Source organism: Mastomys coucha, unplaced genomic scaffold (assembly GCF_008632895.1).
Source record: "Mastomys coucha isolate ucsf_1 unplaced genomic scaffold, UCSF_Mcou_1 pScaffold5, whole genome shotgun sequence".
NCBI classification, from domain to species: Eukaryota; Metazoa; Chordata; class Mammalia; order Rodentia; family Muridae; genus Mastomys; species Mastomys coucha.
The window spans coordinates 83987295-84012301 of NW_022196911.1; the positions used below are offsets into that span (position 1 = coordinate 83987295).

At 49.1% G+C, this 25007-nt stretch overlaps 1 protein-coding gene and 1 long non-coding RNA gene across 3 annotated transcripts in view; one reads left to right on the top strand and one right to left on the bottom strand.

Annotated features, from left to right (window-relative positions):
* Positions 1-25007, top strand: part of Cuedc1 (CUE domain containing 1) — a 97448-nt gene that overhangs the window by 41421 nt on the left and 31020 nt on the right. The gene's annotated exons all lie outside the window — the stretch shown is intronic.
* The window catches only part of LOC116077038, a 13914-nt gene continuing 246 nt past the window's right edge, over positions 11340-25007 (bottom strand). Inside the window, exons 2-3 of the long non-coding RNA XR_004113159.1 lie at positions 24652-24892; positions 11340-11548 (exon numbers count right to left, since the gene is read on the bottom strand). This is a non-coding gene — a long non-coding RNA (uncharacterized LOC116077038). The remainder of the gene's footprint in view (positions 11549-24651; positions 24893-25007) is intronic.

A 25007-nucleotide genomic window follows, 5' to 3' on the forward strand; every position in this document is an offset into this window, starting at 1 on the left:
GGAGAAGGGAGGCAGGGGGAGGAACAACAAGCTAAGGACTCTAATGACTGCGATCTGCTGAACATACACCTGGCAGCTTTCTTTCAACCCTCACATTTTGAGGGTATCTCAGGCTTCTTGTCAGGGTCCAAGCAGAGATGACGCCTGCTTCCCACTTTCCCTCTTCATCTAACTATAACAGCTTGAAGAGTGAGCATCCACACGCCCTCAGGATCCTCAGACACCTGCTGCTGCGGCTCTTGTTTTTTGTTCCCTTGTTTCTGTAATGTCCTCTGGTACTACGTGGGCCTCTCCCAACGGATGTTTTATAAGCAGGGCCTGTGCCCTCCTTCTTACCTCCATCCGTGGATATTTTGCTGTCTTTGCTTATAAACTTGCTACTGGAAGTTACTCCCTCAGTCTCTCCCCATTCCTCAGAAGTTAGTCGTGAGGCAGACAAAAAGCGTCTGCCTCCCAACCTTTTTGCCTCGACGTTTCCAGGAATTCCTTTGTCAAGCAAAGAATTCCTTTGTGAGGAGAGGAATCTCTCACTTGGGATTTCTGTTCAGGTTTTTCTCTCAGGAGTCAGGGATGGGCAGGCAGTGTGTTTGCCCGGGGGCCCAGGGAGGGCCAACTGAAAGGGCTCCCCATGTGCTTCCAGATCTGCCGATCACCTTTCATCCTTCCGCTGTCTTCCTGTGGAGGCACTGGCCCGCCAACATCGATCACGCTGGCCCGGAAGGTGGTGATGGGCTTGTGTTTCTTGCTCCGTGTTTTGTTCCTTTGCTTAGTCAATCGCGTCTCCATGGAAACAGGTGCAGCCTTTGTGTTGCTTTTGCTTTGGGTGAATCAATGCTCCTCCACCCCCTCTCCTCTTTGGGATCAAAGGGGGAGGTGAACTCATCACAGCAACTGACAGGGGGCCCTGTAGTGGCCTGGGGAGCGGGGCTGGGATTAGTCTTCTAGTCAAGCATCCCCACCAACCACAGTGTGGCTGCAGCCGGGTCCACACAGTCTCCCTTTCGCCTCATGGGACCATCGGGACGCTGTAGGGTATGCCGTGACTCATAAATGCCCTCGCCCCAACCCCCCAGGCTCTCTATTCTCAGAGGCAGCTGCTGGCCACCTGGGGCAGGATCCTGAGTAGGGGTCAGCTTGCTGGCGCTAGCTCTGCTTCTTTGGTGTGACCTTGGAGGCAAGGCCTTTGACCTTTATAGGCCTTGGCGTCTAAGAGATTGGAGAAGCTTAGAATTGGGGAGAAAGTCCGGCTTTTGGTTAGCAGAGCTGCATTTACCCTAAAGAAAACCACATCTGGGTGTGCAGCTATTGTCCTCTGTTCTAGGATCCATAGTAAAGTCCACGTTTGGTTCAAACCAGGGACATTAAAAAACGGGAGCCTAACAAACTGCATTTGACAAAGCAGTCATGAGAAAGCTCATGCTATTTAAATAACTTCCCCCCAAAACCGGAGCCTATCTCCAAGGAGCATCTTGATGAAAAAAACCTATTCCCCGCCCCCCCCCCACGCCCTTCCTTCCCCTGCTCTTCCAGGGTGTTCTGTCTTCCCTGCTGATGACAACCTGTCAAAGGCCTTCTGTTCCAGGCCAAAGCTCAATGCTTTTGGATACCCCAGGTCTGCTTTGTGTCCTTAGAATCCTCCAGTGTTTCAGGCAGGGGCAGGCAGCAGGCTGGAAGGGGCTCCTGAAGGAAGTTGTGAGCTTTCTGCTTGAGCTGCTTGCCTGCCTGTCTTCTCTGTGTGAGTGTGGTGAACACCACTCCCTATCCAACAGGTGCCCTAGTAGGGTCTGCTTTTAGTAGGAAATCAGGTGCCAACTTGAATGCAGTCCTAGTGGTGATTAAATTGGCAAACCCTGCCTTATTTATTGAGAGAGAGAGAGAGACTTCCTTTTAGTATCTAACCTCTCAGACCATCTGCTTGTTAAGTTTAGCAAAAGATGCATGTGACCTGGGATTTTGCATTGTTCAAAAGCCTCCCTTGAGACTGGAGGTGGGGCCATGTTGCCTGAAGAGACCTCTAGATGGGGTCTGTGGTAAAGATTAAGTTACCCTTGGCCTGCCGAGTGGCCACTTGAAGCTGCGGCTTTCCCAGGTCTATCCTGAGGAGTAAACTTGACCCTCTAACATCTCTTCTGGAGTCTAACCTAAATCCCTTTTTATTTTGTTCCGTCTTTAGAAAGAGAGATAATAAAGAGCGAGTATCCTTCAGGCTTTCCTCAAAGACCGGGGAAATCTCTCCTCAGCCTTGGCCAAACACACCCAGTGTTTGAGGGCTGCCTCCCTGGTCTCTCTCCTCCCAGTGTCTGAGTTTCCTGTTGGTTAAACAAGGAGAACAGTAGCTGCCTCATCGGGCTGTTGTGGAAATCAAATAAAGACTGCGAGATGCACCTTGCCAAGTGCCTGGCATATGGTCCATTTTCAATTACGCCAGCAGAATCTGTGGAGATTTTATTTCCTGCCTTTTATGCTGTGGAGACCTCCTGCTTTTCCTCCTCCTCCTCCTCCTCTTCCTCCTCCTCCTCCTCCTCCTCCTCCTCCTCCTCCTTCTGCTTCTCTTCTTTTTTTTTCTTTTCAGCGTCTTCTGAGTAAAGCCCCTTGGGCTAAGAGACATCTTCAGACACCTAGAAGGGCCAAGAGGGGCCTCACCCCTCTGCTGCTCTCTAGGCTAAGAGCTAGCATAGCCTGGAATATCCCCTAGGCTTCTGTGAGTTACTTGGGGCCTTCAAGGCAGGGATGAGTGTTTGTAGGACATTCTGACTACCTTTCTAGTTGGCATCAGTGTGCCAGGGAGGCCTGTGATGATAAGGGTTCCTACCCTAGTCCCTTGGAGTTTTGTTTGTTTGTCTGTCTACTTTTGGGGCATTGTTATCTTTGTTTGTTTGCTTGTTTATTTGTTTTGAGGTTGGGGTTCAGTCTGTAGCCCAGGTTAGCCTGTAAGTCACCATGTAGCCTAGGTTGATTTTGAGCTGGCCAGGATGCTCCTACCTTAGCTGTTGGTACATCTGGTGCCAGTGGACGTCAGAAGAGGGCAGTGGATCTCCTGGGACTGGAGTTATAGATAGCTGTGAGATACCATGTGGGTGCTGGGAATCAAACCTGATTCCTCTGAGAGAACAGTGCCTTAAGCACTGAGCCATTTCTTCAGCTTTGTTTGTTTATTTATTTTGATTTTGGAGGCTGGGTTTGTCTGTGTAGCCCTGGCTGTCCTAGAACTTGCTCTGTAGACCAGGCTGTCCTCAGACTTCTGTTTTGTTTTGAGAGTCCCAAGCCAGCCTCAAACTTGTGTTCGTACAGTTTATTTATTTTCTATGTATGTGTGTGTGTGCCTAAGCGCATATATATGCACCATATGTGGGCCTGGTGCCCACAGAATAGGCACTGGATCCCCTGGAACTGGAGTTACCCATGGTTATGAGTCACCATATGCGTTCTGGAAACCAAACTCTGATCCTCATCAGGAGCAATGTGTGCTCTTAACTACTGAGTTGTCTCTCCAGCCCTACCTGGGCTAAGTGCTAGGATTCCGGCGTGCACCGCCATTCCAGCGTGCACCACCATTCCGGTGTGCACCACCATTCCAGCGTGCACCACCATCCACCATGCCTGGCGTTTGTGGGTTTTTTTTTTTTTTTTGGTTTTTCGAGACAGGGTTTCTCTGTATAGCCCTGGCTGTCCTGGGCGTTTGTGTTTTAATCTTGTCCTTTTGCCTTTACTATTTGTTTTCTTAGTAATAAATATTAGCAGATAGTGAAACTCAGTCACAAAAATTGATAGTTGTCCAAGGTCTAGGAGAAACCAACCTGTCTCCCAGAATGTGGTCTCTTTGGCCTTCTTAAAATCTTGCTTGGCAGAAGGCCTAAGGTTCTGAAGCCCCAGATGCGTGAAGAAGTGGGGCCCTGTCTACTCTTAGACATCTTCAGACTTTTGGTTGGGAGTCAGGGTTTTCTCCTCTCTTTTTAGTGAGACCCAAGCCTGTGTTGCCCCAGCCATTGTTCCTGTTTGCTTTGCCTGTTTGCCTGGACATCTGTTCTGATAATGTTTGCTCATAAATCCTGTCCCCTGGTGCAAGGTGGCTTAGCTGAGGAACAATGGAGTCCACGGCCTGCGGCCAAGCCCTCACTATGGTTACATGACGGTATGACCGCTACTGTAAGTGCTTACTGATGGATACCCACACCTGCGTCTCAGGCTAGGCCAGGGTGTGTGTGTGTGTGTATGTGTATGTGTGTGTGTGTATGTGTGTGTCAGTCTCAGGGGCTGGGTGTGTGTGTGTGTGTGTGTCAGTCTCAGGGGCTGGGTGTGTGTGTGTGTGTATGTGTGTATGTGTGTGTGTGTTTGTGTGTCTGTGTGTATGTGTATGTGTGTGTGTGTGTGTGTGTGTGTGTGCTGGGGCTCAGGGGCTGGGGGTGGCTACATTTGGGAGGATTGTTCAGAGTGTTTTCTGTAGACTTCTGCTGTAACTCATGTTCTGTAACGCTTGGTCTCTGTTAAAAAAAAAGGGGGGGGATTTTTTTTTCCTAATGCATTTTAAATGTTATTTACATATTACTTTATTTACCACATTTCTTTGGCTAGGTATTTTTGTGTTGGTGCTGGGGATCAAACCCAGGAAGGTTTCATGAACTGCAGACTCAGGGAGGGGTAGGGTAGGATAGGGACTACCCTACTTAGAGGGTCAGCAGGAAGCCTCTTCCACAGACAAATTGTAAGGACAAAAAGAGATGGAGGAGAAGCAGCAAATTAAAATGGACTTAAAAACAAGCAAAGGGGGGGTGGGAAATAGGGATTTTTTTTTCTGGAGGGGAACCAGGAAAGGGGATATCATTTGAAATGTAAATAAAGAAAATATCTAATAAAAAATAAATAAATAGCCAGGTGTGGTGGCGCACACATTTAATCCCAGCACTTGGGAGGCAGAGGCAGGCAGATTTCTGAGTTTGAGGCCAGCCTGGTCTACAGTCTGAGTTCCAGGACAACCAGGGCTACACAGAGAAACTCTGTCTCGAAAAACCAAAAATAAATAAATAAATACATACATACATACATAAGTACATAAAATTAAAACAAAAAACCCAAAAAAACAAAACAAAACAAAACAAAACAACAACAAAAAAGCAAGGAAGGGATTCGGCCGTGCTGGCACCCACTTCATGGTAATCCCAGCACTGGCACGGCAGAGACAGGAGGACTGTGAGTTCAAGACAAGTCTAACTATATATGGAGTGAAAAGCTAGCCTGGGCTAAAGGTGACCCTGTGTCAAGCAAGCACATAAGCAAACAAACAAATAGGCAGAGCAACAAGTTCTCTCCCTATACCTTCCTCACAGGAAAGGATATACTAACAGAATAAAGTGCTCTGCCCTGGGCTGCACCCTGGACGGACAAACGCAGAGAAGTCAGCCGCCAAGGGGCGGTGCATGCAGAGGGCTCATGAGTAGCCGCCATTCTGCGCTCTCTCTCTCTCTCTCTCTCTCTTTCTTTAACATTTATTTATTTATTTTTGCTTTGTGTGTAAGGGTACTTTGCCGGCATGTATGTGTCTATGTACCACGTGCATAGAGAACCCAAAGAAGTCAGAAGAAGGCGTTGGATCTCCTAGGATTGGAGTTACACATAGTTAGCTGTGAGCCACTGTGTGGGTGCTGGGAATTGAACCAAGAGCCCGTGCTCTTGACTGCTGAGCCGTTTCTTCAGCTCACGCAGTTGTGTTTCCCGACGTGGGTATAAGGTGTTTGCTGTATGATAATTCATTATGCATATATATTTTTGGGGGGGGGGGTTGGTTTTTTGAGACAGGGTTTCTCTGTGTAGCCCTGGCTGTCCTGGAACTCACTCTGTAGACCAGGCTGGCCTTGAACTCAGAAATCCACCTGCCTCTGCCTCCCAAGTACTGGGACTAAAGGCGTGCGCCACCACCGCCTGGTGCTTATATATGTTTTTGCAGTTTTCTGTATCTGTTTAACTTTTGAAAGGTTGAGGGGCTGGCAAGTTGGCTCACAGGCTGGCGAGAGCTCAGAAGGTGTTGCCACCAAGCCTGACAACGTGAGTTCAACTCCTCCAACCCACATAGTGGTAGGAAACAGACTAACCCAAGTTGTTCTCTGACAGCCACATGCATTCATTCCATGGCACATGTACATTGTCTTTAAAGTTGAGGGCTGGGATGTAGCTCAGAGCTTGCCTAGCATGCACAAAGCCTTGGGTTTGACCCTTGTGCACTCTCCACCTTACATATTATAGTAAGTTCTCTCACTGGGACCCACAGCTTGCTGGCTCAGGATGTAAACTGACTGTCTGTAGTACAGGCCTCTGATATGAGCACTTGGAAAGTGGAGGCAGGAGGACCAAAAGTCTCAATGGCATAGGGAGTTCATGAAATCTCAGTGGGCTACTTGAGATCCTGCCTCGATTTACAACCTCCAGAAAAAGTGAAATGAAGAAGAAGCCCGCTCAGGATCCATGAACAGAGCCAGACTCACGGGGTCTCTGTCTTCTCTTGTTCCAACATTTAGTGTGGTGTCTCTTCAGCCTCAACCCCCAATCTGTTGCCAGCATGAAATATGCAAATTTATTGGTCAGCTGGGTTGACTTTCAGGGCTAAGCTGAGACCAGGTGGGGAGCAAAGGTGCTGTCTGAGGGCTGTGCATTGACTCAAATGGAGAAGTTCTCTAGGAGGCTGGTTAAATGAGGGCGGTAATGGCGGCTGGGGTGTAGACCACTGAAGGATGATGATGATGATAATGGTGGTGGTGCTGGTGGTGGTGGTGCTGGGGTGTGATTATGGGGGGGCTCACATGTGTGCACACGCATGGGGAGGCCCATGGCTGATGTCACCTGCTTCTTTGTACACTCTCCACCTTACATAGTATAGTAAGTTCTCTCACTGGAACCCACAGCTTGCTAGCTCTGCTAGTCAGTCTACCCAGGCAGCGTAGTGGTGGTAGTGGTGCTGGTGCTGGTGGTGGTGGTGGTGGTGGTGATGATGATGATGATGATGATAGGTGTGTGCATATGTGCTTTGCATGGATGGAAGAGGCTCAATCACCCCCTCCCATTTCCTTCAGTCTCCCTCTCCCTTCTTCTTCTCTGGTCAAAATGTAGAACAACATACAGAGAGTTTGAAACATAAAGTTTAACATAGAGTTGTTAAAAACCTCTTTATGTTCATTTACCTCTCCTGATCATAGGTTCGTTGGGTGGGTGGTGTGATCTTTCTTAAGCACATACCCCACAGTCATCCTCCTGCCCCAACTTTTCATTTTCTCTTTCCTTTCCATTGCACTGGAAAAGGCAGAGCCATGTCCAGACACTCCCAGGAGAGGGACAGTGGGGGGATCTTGGTGGCACTAAGACATGTCCCCCACACCCACCTACCTAAGGCTAAAGCATCTCCCCCACACCCGCCTATCTAAGGCTAGCTGGACAGCGTTTTTCTGAGTCTCACACTTCCTCTGGCTTCTGCTTCCCTCTGCCTAGGTGGAAGGTTCCCTAGGAGGCTGCCCAAGCTTTGATCTAGGATGAGGCAGGATCACCAGTGGTGGAAGGACACAGAAGCCTCCTCTTTTGTCGATGACCAGCCATAGTCCTCTGTCTGTCCTGATAATTGGGATAGATCACTTGCAGGTAGAATAAATCGAGGCTTTTGTCCAGGAGTTGGAATTTTCTCTGGGTTCTAGAGCAGGGCTGCCTGACGGAACACCCAGTGGAAATGCCCTAATGTTTGTACTGTTCACCATGATGGCCGTTATCTACAGGGTTGTTGGGGCAGTGTGAGAACCAGACTTCTCAGCTAGGAGGGTAGAAATCTCAGAGCCTGGGAGGCAGAGACATGGGATCCCCAGTGTGTGTGCGCTGCCTGGGTAGACTGACTAGCAGAGCTAGCAAGCTGTGGGTTCCAGTGAGAGAACTTACTATACTATGTAAGGTGGAGAGTGTACAAAGAAGCAGGTGACATCAGCCATGGGCCTCCCCATGCGTGTGCACACATGTGAGCCCCCCCATAATCACACCCCAGGCATGTGCACACATATGAGCTCCCCCACAATCACATACCCCCCAGGCATGTACACACATGTGAATCCCACACAATAACACACATATACATACACAAGAATGTATGTTTGTGCACCGAGGAAGTGCAGGTTGGATCTCGTTTAATTTAAATTTAAATAAAAATGTCTATTGCCACACATGAGTAGTGACTACCTTTTTGTCAAGGAAAGTTCTAGAAGTGGGTTTCTTAGAAGACCATTGGGTCATGCCAGAAATCTTTCAAAACTGTTTGCCCTCCCCTTATGCACGCTTACACATGCATGTGCGCCTGTGTGCGCGTGCACACACACACACACACACACACACACACACACACACACACAAGAACAAATGCTACCTGGCAACAGGACACTTTAGATGCCATGTCATTTTATAAAAGTTCACTGTTGAAATCTTATCTTGGGTGAAGCAGAGCTGCCATTGACCACAAGTGCCCCTACCTCCACCCTACTTCTTCTTGCCTTTGTGTGACAGAGATAAGCAAGCAGGAAGCTGTGCTCCAGCAAGTGTGCCTTGGGCAGTCCCAGGCCTCAGAGCGGTGGCATCCCATTCAGGCAAGCCCAGGCTCCCTTACACATCCTCTCTAGGAAAGAGGAACCAGCATCCATTTATGATCGGCGACGGGTGGTGCGCTTGTGTGCGGCCCAGCCTTGAGAGTGCTTAGCCCTGCTTAGCCCTGCTGGCTCTTTGCTACCATTCCTGATTGTGGATCCAAGGTTTTGGCCTTAAGTAAGAGAGATTTTGATCTTCTGCAAGACACCCCCATGTTTTATAGACATATGGAGGTTTTTGTTTTGTTTTGTTTTTTGTTTTGTTTTTTTTATGTATATAGAGTTCACTGTAGCTGTACTGATGATTGTGAGCCATCATGTGGTTGCCAGGAATTTGACTTTAGGACCTCGGCTCGCTCCGGTTAGCCCCGCTTGCTCCAGCTTAAAGATTTATTTATAATTGTATCTAAGACACTGTTGCTGTCTTCAGATAGCATCAGAAGAGGGTGTCAGATCTCATTACAGATGGTTGTGAGCCACCATGTGGTTGCTGGGATTTGAACTCACGACCTTCAGTAGAGCAGTCGGTGCTCTTCACCACTGAGCCATCTCTCCAGCCCCAGGCAGTGCTCTTAACTGCTGAACCATCTCTCCAGCCTGACGTATGTGTTTTTTTGAGCAAGATGGGTGTGGGGCAAGTGGGTAGGGATGCATGGGGTTCAGGTGAGCCTGCTTTTGATGGTTCTACCTTGGACTTTTCAAGTTCATGATGGAATGAATGTGTGTACTCATGCAGCAGGTCTGTGTCTCACTTTCAGTGTGGCATTCAACACGTCACACAGGCTTCTCAGCACTCAGTATAAAGCAGGCTTTGTGTCAGATTTCTTCGCCCAGCTGTAGGCTAACATAAGTATTCAGAGCTCATTCAAGGCAGATAGCACTATGGTGTCTGGAAGGTAGGTTTATCAGGATGCGGCTCCAGCCGCAAGGAGCATCTGTATTTACCAGATGGGTCTTTTCTCTTAGTCTCCACCCCCACTTTCCCATGCCTAGAGCCTGGAAGCATGCTGCCATCCTTGCCCTCTGAGTGAGTGGCCTGTGCCTGTCACAGCAGCCTCTGGGTAGATGCCCCTTGCTCTCTCAGGCCAGACTGTTGGCCCTTTACTTCCTATACCAGATCCTCCCTCTGTCCAAGGCTCCCAGATACATGCCTCCTTTTCTTGCATACAAACTTAAAATCTCCCAGGATATCACATCCCATCAATCCTGAATGTCCAGGAAGTAACCCTGCACACGCTTCTGCCTCCCCCGGTCCGGTGGCATGTAGGACTCTGCAGGCCATGGGAAGACTCCTCATCAACAGGAGTGCCATTGTATCCCAGCCCACTCTGAGCAGATGGCGACAGAGCCCCTCTGTGTTAGCTAGGATTTCCTGTGTGCTGATTGCTGTCTGAATGTCCCAAGTCGTGCTCCCCTGTGCTCCTGCTTTCCAGTCCTTTAAAGCCTATACCTCATTCTCTGGGTATATAAAATATACATAACATAAGTGTTATCTTTTAACCTTAAAAATTAAATTATGTTGATTCAGTGTGTGTGTGCCCCCAAAAGGGTGTAGAGGTTAGAGGACAGCTTACAAGATCAGTTCTCCTTCTGTTATATGGATCCTAGGATCAAACTCGAATAGACAGCCTTGACAAGTACCTTTATCCACCCAGATGTCACTTTGGTCCCTTGTTTGTTTGTTTGTTTGTTGTTGAGTTAGTTCTCATGTAGCCTAGGCTGGCCCCAAACTTACAATACAGCTGAGGATGACCTAGAACCTCTGATCCTCCTGTGCAGTGAGATGACAGGTGTGTATCATTGCAGGGCTACATGCATGTGGCATGCACTCTGCCCACTGAGCTACACCCCCAGCCCCGTAACCGTTTTCTAAGGCACAGCTCTATGGCATTTAGTGCATTCCCTCTGTTGTGCAATCATCAATGCTGTCCATTCACAGAACTTAATCATTATCCAAAGAGCAACTCTGTGTGCAGTAGATAACTCCCCAGTCCCCAAGACCTGGAAAACCTCTGAGCTTGCCTGTTCTGGGCATCTCATGGGAGTCAAACCATATACTGTTTGTCCTTCAGGTCTGGCTTACTTAATTTAACATATTTTCAAGGTTCATGGCTCATTCATATTATAGGATATATCAGAATCTCTCTCTAGTTGAGTAATGTTCCATTGTTGTGTGTTTGTGTGTGTGTGCGCGTGCGCACGAGCACGCGCATGTGCGTTGTGTGTGCATGTGCGTGTGTGCTACCCTTTGTTTATTCATTTGATGGACACTTGAGTTGTTTCCCCCGTAGGCTATCTTGGGCAATGCTTCTATCAATACTGGTGTAATGACCCGTTTGTACCCCAGTTTCAACTCTTTCGTAGGGATACCCATGAGCAGAATGACCAGATCATATGAGGATTCTGTTTTCCACTTTTTGAGGCTCTAGCAATTATTTTGGCATGCTGAACCATTTTATATCCCTACTAATACTGCGTTTAATATTTTAAAATCTTTTTAAACTATAGAAATAACATAAGGAGCTTGGTGTGATGGTGCATACACATCTGTGATCCCAGCTCTCACGCAGTGGAAGGAGGAAGATCAGTTCAAGGAGCCGTTGAGGTTACCTTCAGCTGCACAACAAGTTTGAAGCCAGCCTGGGCTACCTGAGGAATCTATATTAAAACTAAAAAATCGTGGTACATGCCTTTATTCCCAGTACTCAATCGAGGTAGAGGCAGGTGATCTTTTTGAGTTTGAGGCTAGCCTGATCTACAAAGAGAGTTCCAGGACAGCCAGGGCTGTTATACAAATAAACCCTGTCTCAAAAAACAAACAAAAATTAATGAATAAACTAAAAAGAAATCAAGGTGGTGGCCTTGTACCGTTGCTTTTGTTACTTGCTGCCACTGAGAGATAAGAAGTGGGTGATTTCTCTGTTTGCACATGCTCTCCGGATTGCAGCCTGTGTGGAGAATGAAGTGTCAGTTAAGCCTTGGACTGGAAGCCAGGATCCCAGAGCCACTTTCCCACAGTCTCAGCTTTGCCTAAATTGTTCCCCCCTGTTGCCCTAATAAGCAGAGCTGTGAGCTCCCTCTCTGCTGGAGGGCCACCCACCTGGCCATAGGAGGTTGACAGACAGGTCAGGCCACTTCCCCTCTGGGAATACCAGGTTTCACTTTAGCAAGGAACTCAGCCTGAGTGGGGAGGAGCACAGCAGGCTGGGGATGGTGGTGGTGCATATACGTTCCAGTGCACACAAACACAAGTGTGTGTGAAGCTGTCCACACCAGGCTCTAGCAGTATTGGAGGGAAGGGTATTCACTGTGATAGCTTGGAAGGGCCCCAAAACCCCTAGTCCCTTCACATGCTCAGCAAGACCTATTTAGGCCTGGCAAAAAGCCACCGGGGAAGCCAAGGCCCCAGTCTTTTGCCAGCACCTTTCTCGGCAGAGCCCGGGGCAGCTGCTGGGAGAGAGGACACAGAGGCCTGGAAAATCCATAAACGGTGTAATCAGCCCCTGTGTCTTGGCCCCTTGACTCTGTTTATTGCTTCCTGCCCCGGAAAGCCCTTTACAAACACAGCCGCTTTGAGGGGGGGTGAGGGGGTGAATGGGACCTGGTGGGTGGCCTGCTCACACTCTGGGCGTCCAGAGTGCCCAAGGAACAGCGTCCCTAAACAAGCCTACTGATCATTGTCTGTCTTTGGTTGCCACACTGTAGATTCCGGGGAGCAGGGTAGGAGGATGAGGACGGATGAAAAGAGTGGGTGCTATCTAAGAGAGCGGAGACCCTCAAAGAAGGGTGGCGCCCTAGAGAGCTTTTTGTTTTGTCATTGACAGAGGCAGGGAGTCTCACTCTTACTTTCCTTCAGGACTTCAGGATTAAGCTCTGATGAGGTGTAGGCAGAGGTAGAATGAAGACTTCACCTTCTGGGAACCTGGCAAGGTGGAGTGGGGGGTGGGCAGATGGGTGGCCATTCCCTAGGGCCTGTGACCAGTCATGGTTTAAGCATTTATGGTGCCGGCTCAAAGTCTGCCTGAGACAGGATTTCATGTAATCCAGGCTGACCTCGAACTTGCTATATCTAGCATGATTAGAAGTATGCACCACCATGCCCCACACGAAGCATGTCTTCTTATTGTTTAGATTGCTTTTGTAAGAACAGATTTTTCTCCCCATGGTTTTCTCCCCATGGTTCCCTAGTAACCCCATTCCTCCCCTCCCTTCCTCCTTCCTCAGAATTTACTACATCTCATGTCTTTCCAACCAGGGCCGGTGGCTGTGATGTGATTCTGTAGGTTTTGTTGTGTGCTCCCTGGCTGCAGGGAGGGGGTGGCGTGAGGAGAGCAGGAGGGTAAGGATGTGCTCTGGCACATGCTTGGTCAGAGCACAGCTTTTGGGAGTAGGGAGTTGGCTAGCTTTCTTTCCTTGCAGCATGCTCAAGTTCCCAGGATTGAACTCAGGCTGGGAGGCTTGGTGGCAGGTGCCTCTTGCTTGTGCTGCTTCTTCTTCTTCTTCTTCTTCTTCTTCTTCTTCTTCTTCTTCTCCTCCTTCTTCTTCTCCTTCTTCTTCTTCTCCTCTTCCTCCTCCTCCTTCTTCTCCTCCTCCTCCTCCTCCTCCTTCTTCTTCTTCTCCTTCTTGTGCTTCTTGTGCATCTCTTCCTCCTCCTCCTCCTCCTTCTTCTTCTATTTCTTCTTTTCCTTGTATTTCTTCTTTTTCTTCACCTTCTTCCTCCTCCTACTCTTCCCATCCTCCCCCTTCATTTCTTCTTCCCTCTTTTTCTTCTTCCTCCTTCCTTTCTTCTTCCTCTTCCTCTTCCTCCTCCTCCTCCTCCTCCTCCTCCTCCTTCTTCAAGTCAAGGTATTAAACAAACAGCCCAGGCTAGCCTGAAACTTGATTTGTAGCTGAGAGTGACCTTGACCTCTTGATCCTCCTGCCTGCATCTTCCAAAAGTAGGGCTCACAGGCATTTACCAGCACACCCGGTGGAAGTCTGACTCTGGAGAATAGCTGTAGCACTAGCAAGCTGCCTCAGTTGCAGTTCCAGGGCTACCGATGCCTGTGAGGACTTTTGTGGATGTTTTTCTCTCATCTGAGAACAGGAAGGGGTGGGATGTGACACTAGCCTTCTTTAGGAATGCTGGTAGACAGGCAAGCAGCCTCCCCTCAGATAGACGGCTGAGGAGATATCCTCTAACTCTCAGATGCTGGCTTCTTCATAATACTGCTTCCAGAATCTTCCTTGTAAGTCTGGCTTGACCTCCCTGACATAAAACCCTGCTTCTACCCTCTACCGAAGCCTCTCTGACTTAAAAAGTTTTGGAGTTGGCCTGGTCTGTATACACTTGTGCCATCCTGATACCCGCTTTATATGTACTGGGACCTGTGGCTTACTTGTCTTTTTTTTTTTTTTTCTTGTTTTGTCAGTGCGGGGATCAAAGCCAGAACTGCAAACAATGTACACGCTAGACAAGCCTTCTCACACAGCTACTGCACTCCTTGCCCTTGGCTTTCCTGATGGGATTTCACAATATAGCTCAAGCTGGCCTTAGACTCCTGGTCCTTATGGCTCTCTTTGCTGTTCCAGGGCTGTGATTAGCAGTGTATGCCACCATGCCAGGCCTGCCTGTGTTCTAAAGGTGGCCTGTCTCTGCCAACTTCCACAGGGATTCTGTGTTTTGGTTGTGCAACTCTGAACATGCCACACCCTCCTAGCTCCTATTTTCTGAAAGTAAAATGGTATACAGTCCTTGCTCAAGAACAAAAGGCCCTCGGCTTAGGCCTGCACGTTAATGATTTTCAAGTGTGGCTACTTCCTCTTGCCTGGCCAGACTTGCACTGGCAGCGGGGTGGAATGCGCCTGTGTTAGTAATATGTGAGGAGATTCCAGACCTAAGCAGGAAGGCCCTGCTTCTGACACCAGAGTTTGGGATCACCAAGGCAGAAGTGCTCGCTGATGAGCTGGGATCCTTTTCTCATCCACCCCCTCCCCCAACCCTGTCCCCTGCTCTCCTGCTGGAGCTACACACTCAATGTCATCCAGTCTAGCTTCTACTCCAGGAGGACTGGTGGGAACACTCTTGCCAGGTCACTTCTTGTGTCCAGCCCTCCTCTGCCAGTGTCCCATTTGCCTGAGGCAGAGATACAGGGTTTTGTTATCTTAAGTATTTTAAACCTGACCTGGTTGCTCCCTGGCTGTGAGACCTTAGAGAATTATCGTGTACCTCAGTTTCCCTACTGTGTACCTCAGTTCCCTACGTGCAAATAACAGTTCCCAATGTTTAGGGTTACTGTGAAGAGTTCCTGTGGCTAGCCTTGAGCCTGGCTGATGCAAAGGCTCATGGACTTTCTTCTAGTTTTTCCAACTATTAAGTGACATGCAACACAGTCATGGAGGGCAGTCAGCAAGGTGAGAATGGAAGTGACTTACTTTAGAGTCCTTAAATGACAAGCTCAGCAGATTTTGGTATAATCCATAGATTATACTGTGGAAAGTTGGGTTTCCTCACTGTGAAAGTTGGGTTTCCATTCCTATTTGTTCTTCCCTTTAGACAAGTTTTTTTTTTTTTTTTTTAAGATTTATTTTATTTATTTTATGTGTATGAGTACACTGTAGCTGTACAGATGGCTGTGAGCCATCATGTGTGTGGCTGCTGAGAATTGAACTCAGGACCTCTGCTGGCCTGCTCGCTCTGTCCCCACTTGCTCCAGCCCCACTCGCTCTGGTGTAATTCACTGTAGCTGTCTTCAGACACACCAGAAGAGGGCTGTCAGATCACATTACAGGTGGTTGTGAGCCACCATGTGGTTGCTGGGATTTGAACTCAGGACCTTTAGAAGAGCGGTCAGTGCTCTTACCCGCTGAGCCATCTCCAGCCCAGCCCTTTAGACAAATTTTTAAAGATTACTTAATTTTTTTTTTTTAAAAAATTATGTCTGCCTACGGGTATGTGCACAGGATTATAGGTGCCTGAAGCCAGAGATGTTGGGTCACCTGGACTTGGAGTTGCAGGCTGTTGTAAACCATCTGATGTAGGTGCAGGGAACTGAACTCAGATCCTCTGTAAGAGCAGCATACGCTCCTTACACTCGAACCTTCCTTGCAGTCCCTTTCTGCTTTAATTATTTTGCTTGCACAGGCTCACCACAGATGAAAGCAGTATAGTATGGATCTGAATTCAGCCCCATGGTGGACCGTGCTCTCTGATGGAGAACTACAACACCCAGGAAGCTCAGCATGTTTGTTATGTGCAGTTGAACAGGAGGCAGGGTTATTGCTTCTATCTGAATCAAGGAGGTGGGGATTTATGGTATAGCACTGAATCAAGGAGACTAATCTTGGTAGGAGCAGTCTCTGCAGGGGCTCAGTTTTCAGGCCCTTAGTAGGCAGCATGCGGAGAAAGCTATGGCAGACACTTTTTGCATACACTATCAACATACATTCCCACTTGGACCAGAGGACAGCTTTGCCCTCTGAGTCTCCGGGGACAGCTTTGCCAGTTTCCCATAAGTCTGAGGCTTTGGTCCTTGACATGGTTGATTCTTGTTAACAGCTCACATCCCCTTATAATTTCACACACTTAGGGCACCCTCTGCTCCTCACCCAGCTCTATAGATCCCTACAGCCACTCTGTTAAGGACACAGAGGTTTGAAAAGTGTTCATCATCAAGCAGTGTTTGATCACTAGCTGAATACAGTGCTATATCTCTCCTTTGTGTGTGTGTGTGTGTGTGTGTGTGTGTGTTCATGCACATGGAAGCTAGGGGACAATGTAAAGTGTCATTTTGTTTTATTCTGTTTTTCATTGGACTGGAACTCACTAAGTATTCTAGGCTAGCCAGTGAGCCCCAGGGATCTACCTAGCCAGGTATGAGGATTATAATCAAATACTACACATTTTTTTGAGGCAGGGTCTCTATGTAGCTTTGGTGTCTTGAAACTTTCACAGAGATTTACCTGTCTCTGCCTCCCAAGTGCTGGGATTGAAGATGTGAGTCATTATGCCTGGCTACAGAAATTGGGTTCTGGGGATCAAAGTCACTCCTCATGCTTGGACGACCACCACTTTACCAGCTCAGCCATCAACACAGCCCCCATATTGTGGGTGTTTCCTTGCTGTTGTTTCTTTGTTTGAGACAGGGCCTCACCACGTAGCCTGTGCTGGCCTAGAACTCTCTACTTAGATGAGGCTGGCCTTGAACTCATGGAGGTCTGCCTCTGCCTTGAGTGCTGGGATTAAGGGCATGAGCCACCCATCCTATTTTATTGGTGATTATGAAGCGATTCGAGGACCAAGGGATGTCTTACTGCTTCTGGAAGGTTCTAACACAGCTGCTGGCTGTTCCTCATGCTGACTCTCTAATGTCTGGATAACCTTGCAACTCATTTGTATTCTCTGCACCTTGGTTTTGTCCTGTGCTAAGAGGAAATTCATGTCCACACACCCCAGGCTGCTGCTTCCCAGGAGAGACAGAGCCTGGGCAAGTTGGGGCTTGTGGAAGATATTTGGCAGCGCTTTTGTTTGATGACTGTTGATTAAGCCCAGGTGTGCAGAGACCCAATGTTTACAGAACCCTGGTTGGCTCTGGGCTGGAGCTGGAATGGAGAAAATAGATGTTCTGGGGAGGAGGGAGAGGGTGTGGATAATCCAAAAGCCATTTGTTTAGGGCTTGGAGCCAGAGATAAGCTGTTTCTGCAGATTTTCCTAAATCAACCAGACAGGAACTCTTTGTAATGAGCCTTCAATGTATGTTGACCTAATAATCCTCAACACTCACTCCATACACATGCGAGCCATCTGGGCCCTCAGAGATGCATGGGGATGCAAGGACTCTCAGAGCTCACGTGGTCTTCCCTGACCATTTTCACAGGATGTCTAAAAGGTAAATAGACTTGCCCAAGGCCACTTACTTGGCTACTTAATGACGGGGCTAAAACTGGAACTCAGGTCTCCAAACTGCATCACCCTTTAAGAAGGCGGTCCCACGTGACCATGGATCAGAATGACTGGGAGTTGTGAAGATGCAGGTTCCCTGGACACACACTCCCAGAACTTGTGATTTAATGGCAGTGGAGAATGTGTTCTTAGCAAGGCTCCGGGGACATCTGATGACAGTGAGTGCCATACGCTCTGCAGATGCTACCAGAATGCAGAAAGCATGTGCTTGCCAGGCTGTCGGAAGGCACTTATGCATTCCTTGAGGCCTTGAGATGCAGTCCGTTCAGAAGGCGAGAGCCGGAGGGGCAGAGCCAAGCTTTACTTACGTATTTAGCTGGTTTTGACACAAGGTCTTATGTAGGCCAGGCTGGCCTTGAAGTGCTATATGTAGCTAAGGATAATTTTGAACTTTTAAACCCTCCTGCCTCCATTTCTGTACTATTGGTAGTATAGGCAATGTATCGCCATGCCTGTGTCATGAAGTACTGAAGCTTAAGCTTGGGGCCTTGGAGATCCATGCGTACTAGGTGAGCATTCGATTGACTGAGTCCTAGCACCAGCCTCTTGCCTGGTTTTAAAGCAGAATGCAGGTGACCAGAGTGGTAGGAGACTCTGAAGTCTCTTTTCTGCCCTGTGAAATAAGGCTGGTTAGAGTTGGCCAAGTTCTAGACAACTTGTAGCATGCACCTGACTCAGTGTCCACATCTATAAAATGGCTAGAGTGAGATGCAACGTCATGAGGATCCCAGGGCGGGATGTTTAAGGAAGGTCTCCCAAGCAGGCATCCACTAACAGGTTCTGGGTGCTAAGTAATTACTGGGCGTTGAGTGAGGGCAGGCTTCTGCTTCATACGTATGCATTTTACTGACTGATCCAGTAGAGAGACGGGGGGTGGGGGGTGGGGGAGGGGGGGAGGTTCTTGTTCTGTGACAAAAATGTCCTGGTCCTTCTGACTCTGACAACTGAGAAGCAGTGACCTTCTGCAGAGGTGTCACTGTGGGCGATCCCTAGCACATGGTGTCTTTCCCTGGCCCTGATCCCCACCCTCACCTGTGCATCCTAGGGGTTTTCAGTGGTCTGACCAAACAGAGACTGTTGCTCTTCATTTTCTGGAAGTAGAAGAGATCAAGGCTCCTGGGAAGCCAAGGAGACTGATTGAGAGACTCCAGGGGTGCCTGCCCCTTCTCTTGACTATCAATTTTGAGAGCTAGAACGACAAGCTCAGCTGGCCCTAGGCCCTTCCCTACCATCCTGCCAGGGGCTGGGCTTGTAGGCTGTCAGTAAGCAGAGCCTTGGCTGGCAGGCCACTGCCTGCTTCTGCCGGTTCTACCCTGTCAGGTCAGCCTGACCCCACCGATGCTATAAACATGGACAGACACAGATGGCAGTTGGGGAACGGGTTCCTGGGGGATTCTGAAGCCTCGGGTGGCTCTGCCATCAGTCTGGTGAAGGGAAAGCCATGCAGAGAGAGCATCAGGAAGTAGACTAGCTAGTGATACCTCTGGGTATATGTGTGTATAATTTCAAACCAGCCTCAGGGCTGGGTGAGGAGAGAAGCAGAGAAGCAGACTGGGTAGCTGGGTCAAGTGGGTCTCGGAAAAAACCCTGAAGAGGGTGCCCGTCTGGGACGGTTGGCCTGGAATAGGCATGTGGCACGGCTTAATTACATTGCTGAGTGTGGCAATGAGCAAGAGCCTATTAGCACACATGGGCCTGTGAGCTGTATGTTGGAGGGAGCCGGAGTGTGTTCAGGGAGAGAGCCCTGGCTCGGGATGCTAAGGATCTGCATCCTATCTCTGTTTTGTTTTTTGTTTGTTTGTTTGTTTTGTTGTTTTTTTTTTTTTTGCATCCCGTCTGTTTAGTTACAACTCTCTGACCTTTGGCCAGTTGTACCTTCTAGAAGTGATCACATGAGGTTGCCACTCTCTTTGTGACCACAGGAACTTCAGAGTGTGTATGTGATGAGGTGACTGAGAATATCTGACGGGAAGGGATGCTGGGTGCTCCCAACTGTAGAACAGAAGCCCTACAACTACTAAACTGTGGAGGGAGGAGTGTCAGTGGAGTCAGGGTGGAGGACCAAGGAGAGCAGGGAACAGCGAGTGGCTGGGGAAGTGGCTGGCTTGTTCTCTAAACAATCCCATCAGCCATCTGTGCTGGGCCTCTCTGGGTGGAATTTCTGACAGTGTCCTGGCTGGTGTGTGTGTGTGTGTGTGTGTGTCCCTCTCTACTACAGCTGCTGCCCGTTCCTTTGAAGTTCAGCCATGGGCCAGCCACCCCTGTTCTTCAGCCTAGCCTGTCATTCCTGAGCTGCCTAAGCAGTGTTTCTGAGCATGTAGATTGTCTCCTAGAGCCTGAAAATCCTTCCCTAGAGGGCAAGCTCCCTGGGAGACAATCTCCTGTCTTAATGGCAGAAAGGCTGGGCCACCCAGGCTGGGATAATAATATTCGAGTTACTCTCACCTTACCAACTTCTCTGAGGTCCAGGTCTGGGCAGAGGGACTGTGGGTCCAGCTCCTAAGGGCTGCAGGATCCCGCATCCTGGGGCTTCTATGCTTCATATAGTTCCTCTGCAAGGCTGGATTGGGCCCAACGATCACAAGCTGTCCCTGACTCTGCCCCTGCTGGGTAGTTTTGGTGTATGCAGGGCTTATGCCAGCCCTACACTGTGAGTGCCCCTCGGAAGACCCACCTAAGAGGTGTAGGTCTCCTGGTTTTGCAGATGTGCTGAGAGATGTGAGCCACCTAGACAACTGCAGAAACAGGATCTGCCACACCCACGTTCTTTGGTCTTCTATTCCAGCTCAACACAGGCACCACCAACCACATCAGGCCCTCAAACCCAGGTCCTGTCTCCACAATGCTTAGGACAGGGACACTCACTGTCCACTGAGCCTTCATTTTCCCCCTTGTTGTCCTCTACTAGGAATGAGCAGGTCTCTAACCAAGGTTGGGGCAGAGAGGAAATGCATGCTGGGAGTGGGGAGCCCAAGCTGTGCCAGAAGAGAGTTTGCCCAAGCATTCCCAGCTGATAGGGCTGGTGGGGAGTCTAAAGCTGCCAGGTTTTTTGTTTGTTTGTTTGGTTGGTTGGTTGGTTTTTGTCTATTTTGTTTTTGTTTTGAGACAGTGTTTCTCTGTATAGCCCTGGCTGTCCCGGTACTTTCTCTGTAGACCAGCTGTCCTTGAACTCAGAGATCTGCCTGCCTTTGCCTCCCAAGTGATGGGATTAAAGGTGTGCACCGCCATGCCCAGCTTTATGCCTGCCATTCTTAAAGGCCAACCTGCTCTGGACTGGCTTTCTTCTTGAGACTTTTTCTATCCTTGCCATCTTCTTATTCTTATTCTTATGCTGTTGTTTTATTTACAGAGACGGACTGTATGGGGAGGTAGATAGAGCAGCTCAACTGGTAGAGCGCTCGTCTTACCATGAAGGAAGGTCAGTCATCCCCAGCCCTGCATAAAATGGGCATGGCAGCACAGCCTATGATCCCAGCATTTAGGAGGCGAAGGCAGGGTGACTTTAAGATCATCCTCAGTTTATGTAGCAGGCTAGAGACAGCAAAACATGGACTTTGGGGTCAGACTGTTGATTCAGATTCTGATTCTGTTGCTATGTGATTCTATGTGAGTCAGTTAACCTCTCTGAGCTTCAGTGTCCTCATCTATAAAATGGGTAGAGTGGTGGTTTCAGTATGGTGACTTGATAAGATGATACATGACAGACGATGAACAAGTATCCATAGCGTGTACTCATAGGTACTTGTATCATAATTATCAAAGAAGCTGCTCAAGGGGCCCGAATTGTGGCTCACTGACAGAGCACACACTTATCAGGCCCTAGGTCCTGGGTTCAATTCCAGCATCAAAATAAACAACTGATGGCCATTGTGGATAATATACATACTCAAAATGCATGGAGAAAATCACCAGTACTGCTAGTCTTTTGATGTTCTTGGGGCTGTATGCCTATTTTCAAATCAATAAATGAACATGGACGAACATTTTGAAAGTACACAAAACCTTAAGAGCCCTCTGACCCTCTCCATACACGTGTGCAGACATTACCATCCTCAGTCCCTTCCATTGGACGCTACAGTGTCACGACTAAACTCACGGGTGGTCTCCTTGCTCCTCTAAGTCTCAAGCAAAAAAGAGACACGTTGAGGGGCTGGAGAGATAGCTCAGTGGTTAAGAGCACGAGCTCTTCCAGAGGTCCCAGAGTTCAAGTCCCAGTAACCACAGGGTGGCTCACAACCATCTGTAATGGGATCTGACACCTTCTTCTGGCATGCAGGTGTACATGCAGACAGAGCATGTATAGTTCACTGACCTCCTACTGGAGGACATTTCTAGTAGTTCTGATCATCCGCTGTCCCATGAACACGAGGCTCAGCTTTCTGTCCAAGTCCAAACTGAAGTATAGGAGCACTCCATAGAGGTGGAATTCATGAATCAGTGGGTGGGAGTGCAGATCGAATCAGTGTATTGATTAAGTAGAGGCATGGGTCGGGACCTTTCATTCCTTAGGCTCTCATCTGCTGTCCTGAACCGAGCATTCCCCCACCTGCTCTTACACTGCCTGGTCTAGATTTTTCCAGGCATGCTCAGTTGTAGAGGACTAACTGTCGAGAGAGAGCCCCTGCGCTCCCCAGACTCCAGAGCTCATCTGTAGACCTTGCAGGCCCCTCTATTCAAACTGTTGGGCCTAGGCCAACATGAGCTCATTCCTGGAGCGGGACCAGCTTCCTGGCCCTGCACCTGAGCTGCTGGTGGCCCCTTCTCCAGGTCTGGGTCTGGACAGTTTCACTTGGTCCCAGGCACGTACATGTTCCTGCCAGTCCCTGGGGTGGAGTGGGGAGCAGCCCCTCTCCACCCAATGAGGTTTCATCTCCTCAGCCCAAAGTTGAACTGTTGGCTGAGTTGGCAGCATTTGTTGATAGAGAGAAAAACTGTTGTGGAAATATTCCCTAACCCGCCCAGGTTTTGGTGCTAAACAGTCTGTTACTCGGGCAACTTGACAGCTTTGGTGGGAAGGGGACTAGGAACTTGGTAAGAAAACTGGTTTTTGTGAGCTTTCCGGTTCTTCTGGAAGCATCTTTACCTTCAGCCCCATCGTCCCTTGAACACCATTTCATAACTGGAAGTCCCCTCTCCAGCACTCCTCAGCATCTCCAGGGTTAGTCTGCACCCTAGAATTCAGTGTTGCCTCCAATCTGGAGATCTTGCTGCGGGCTCCCTCTCTGCCCATTCTGTATGCTGTGCCAGGGAACAGGGTGGCTCTCCAGCCTGACGGATGTTGTGTTGAATCTGGGATCAGACAGCTTGGGTTCAGATTTCAGCTTGGCCACTTAGCCATGTGACCTTGAGCAAGTGTTTCACCCTCTGTAGCTCACTCTTCTGTCTATAGTGTCGGAGAGGGCGGGGGAAGCATTTACTGCTTAGGGCTGCAGAAAGCATGAAGAACATTGATACACAAGAGGCCCTTTGCCACGGTGCCTGGTGAGAGGAAAGAGGCTCAGGCGGTGGATATCAGTCATTGTGGCTACGATGCCGTTATCATGTGTTGGAGACAGGTCTCACTATGTAGCCCCAGCTGGCCTGGAACTCACTATGTAGGTCAGGCTGGCCTTGAACTCACAGAGGTCTGCCTGATTCAACCTTAGTGTTGGGATTGCAGGGTGTGAACTATGACACTTGGTCTTAAAAAAAAAATAGTATCTGTTATTACCTTGAATTTATTTTTACAGTATGTATGTGTGCTTAAGCTCACCCAACCAGACATATGAAGGCCAGAGGACAACCTGCAGAAATTAGTTCACTTCTACCATGTGGATCCTGGAGATGGGACTTAGGATGTTAGGGGTGGTGGCAGGTGCCTGTACCCCCTGAGCCACTTCACTGGCTTTATTTATTTACTTATTTATGAGACAGGATTTTACTATGTAGCCCAGGGTGGCCTTGAACTCACAGAAAGCCTTCTGCCTTTGCCCCTTTGTACAAGGATTAAAGACGTACACCCACCCCCACATATAAACTCTTGTTTTCTGTTTTGATCCCGGGTTTTCCCTGTGTGAGCCCATTTAGCATTCCTCCTGGGCTTCCAGATATAAGCCACCCATGAGCTTAACATAGGGATTGGTTGTGTTATGAATGCCTGCAGAGCTTCATCCACAGTTGGAAGAGGGGTGGACTCCTCAGGGCGCCTTTTATGGCTGCTAAGTGTCAGGGCAGGGATGAAGGATGGTGTCTTAAGGGCTGGCTGAGGATCTAGGGCCAGATTTGCCCTACGGTTCCTAGGGAAGAAATGAGTCCCTTAAGACTATTGCAGGTAGACCAGATGTTCCACATGCTCCTCATCCAGTGACAAAGAGGAAGCCTGGGGTAGGTGGCGACAGCTGATCTAGGGTAGTCCCTCCCTTCCATATGAGAGAGAGAGAGAGAGAGAGAGAGAGAGAGAGAGAGAGAGAGAGAGAGAGAGAGAGAGCGCGCGCGCGAGCTGGCCCACAGCGGGAGGGATCTTCCTTTGGAGTCCTTTGCCCTGGTGCCTCATCCTCATACACATGTGGCTACAGACTTGGTCACTTGTGTTGATGCAAGGGAGGGAAGATGTAGTGGAGTTGTGCCGTGTGGTAGCCCTGGGTATGGCTTTCCTTCTCATCCTGCTAGCTGTCTAGCGGAAACCATGACTCTTCGTAGCAAAGAGTTTGGGAGTCTTTTTTTTTTCCTTTAAATTTATTTTTCTTTGTGTGTATGTGCACCTGTGTGTATACCATGTTTATGCAGGTGCCCACAGAGACCAGAGGAAGATTTTTAGTTCCCTTGGAACTGGAGTTTCAAGTGGTTGTGGAGCCAGCTGGGATGCTGGGAACTGAACTCCGGTCCTCTCTGCGAGAGCAGCAAACTCACTTAACTGCTGAGCCATCGCTACAGGACACACCCTTTACTCTCCACTCCCCCGCCCCTTTCTTCTTACACCCTCCAGCGCTTTAAAAAAGAAAAATCCTCGTGTTTAACAGGTGAAAAAGAGATGACTAACAGAGAGGTAAGGGGCCAACCGTGGTCACACAACAGGGCGTGGCAACAGTGTTTTCCCCACCGGTTTCCCTCTCCCCTTCCCCCATGTCCAACCTGGCCTCTTGCTCCGGTTGCTGCGCCAGGGTTAGGGAATGGCACAGGTGTAGCTGCCCTGCAGTTCTGGGGGCTCTGGGAATGAGGCAGGCTTTGTTGTCGTCCCAGCAGCTGTGACCGTTGGGGCTGAGTATCCATTAAGCCGTTTCCGAGCCTTGGGCGGGAGCAGGAGGCTCGGCATTTAAAGGTCACCCGGCGTTTGAAGCTACAGCGACATTAATAGCTTGTGAAGAAAACAAGCCTGTGCAGGGGCCGGAGGACAAGGCGGCTCTGTCAGCGCTGCCCCTCCTCCCCAGGGTGCTTGGCCGCACACATGCCGGCGTGCTCTCTCTCCTCTCTCTCTCTCTCTCTCTCTC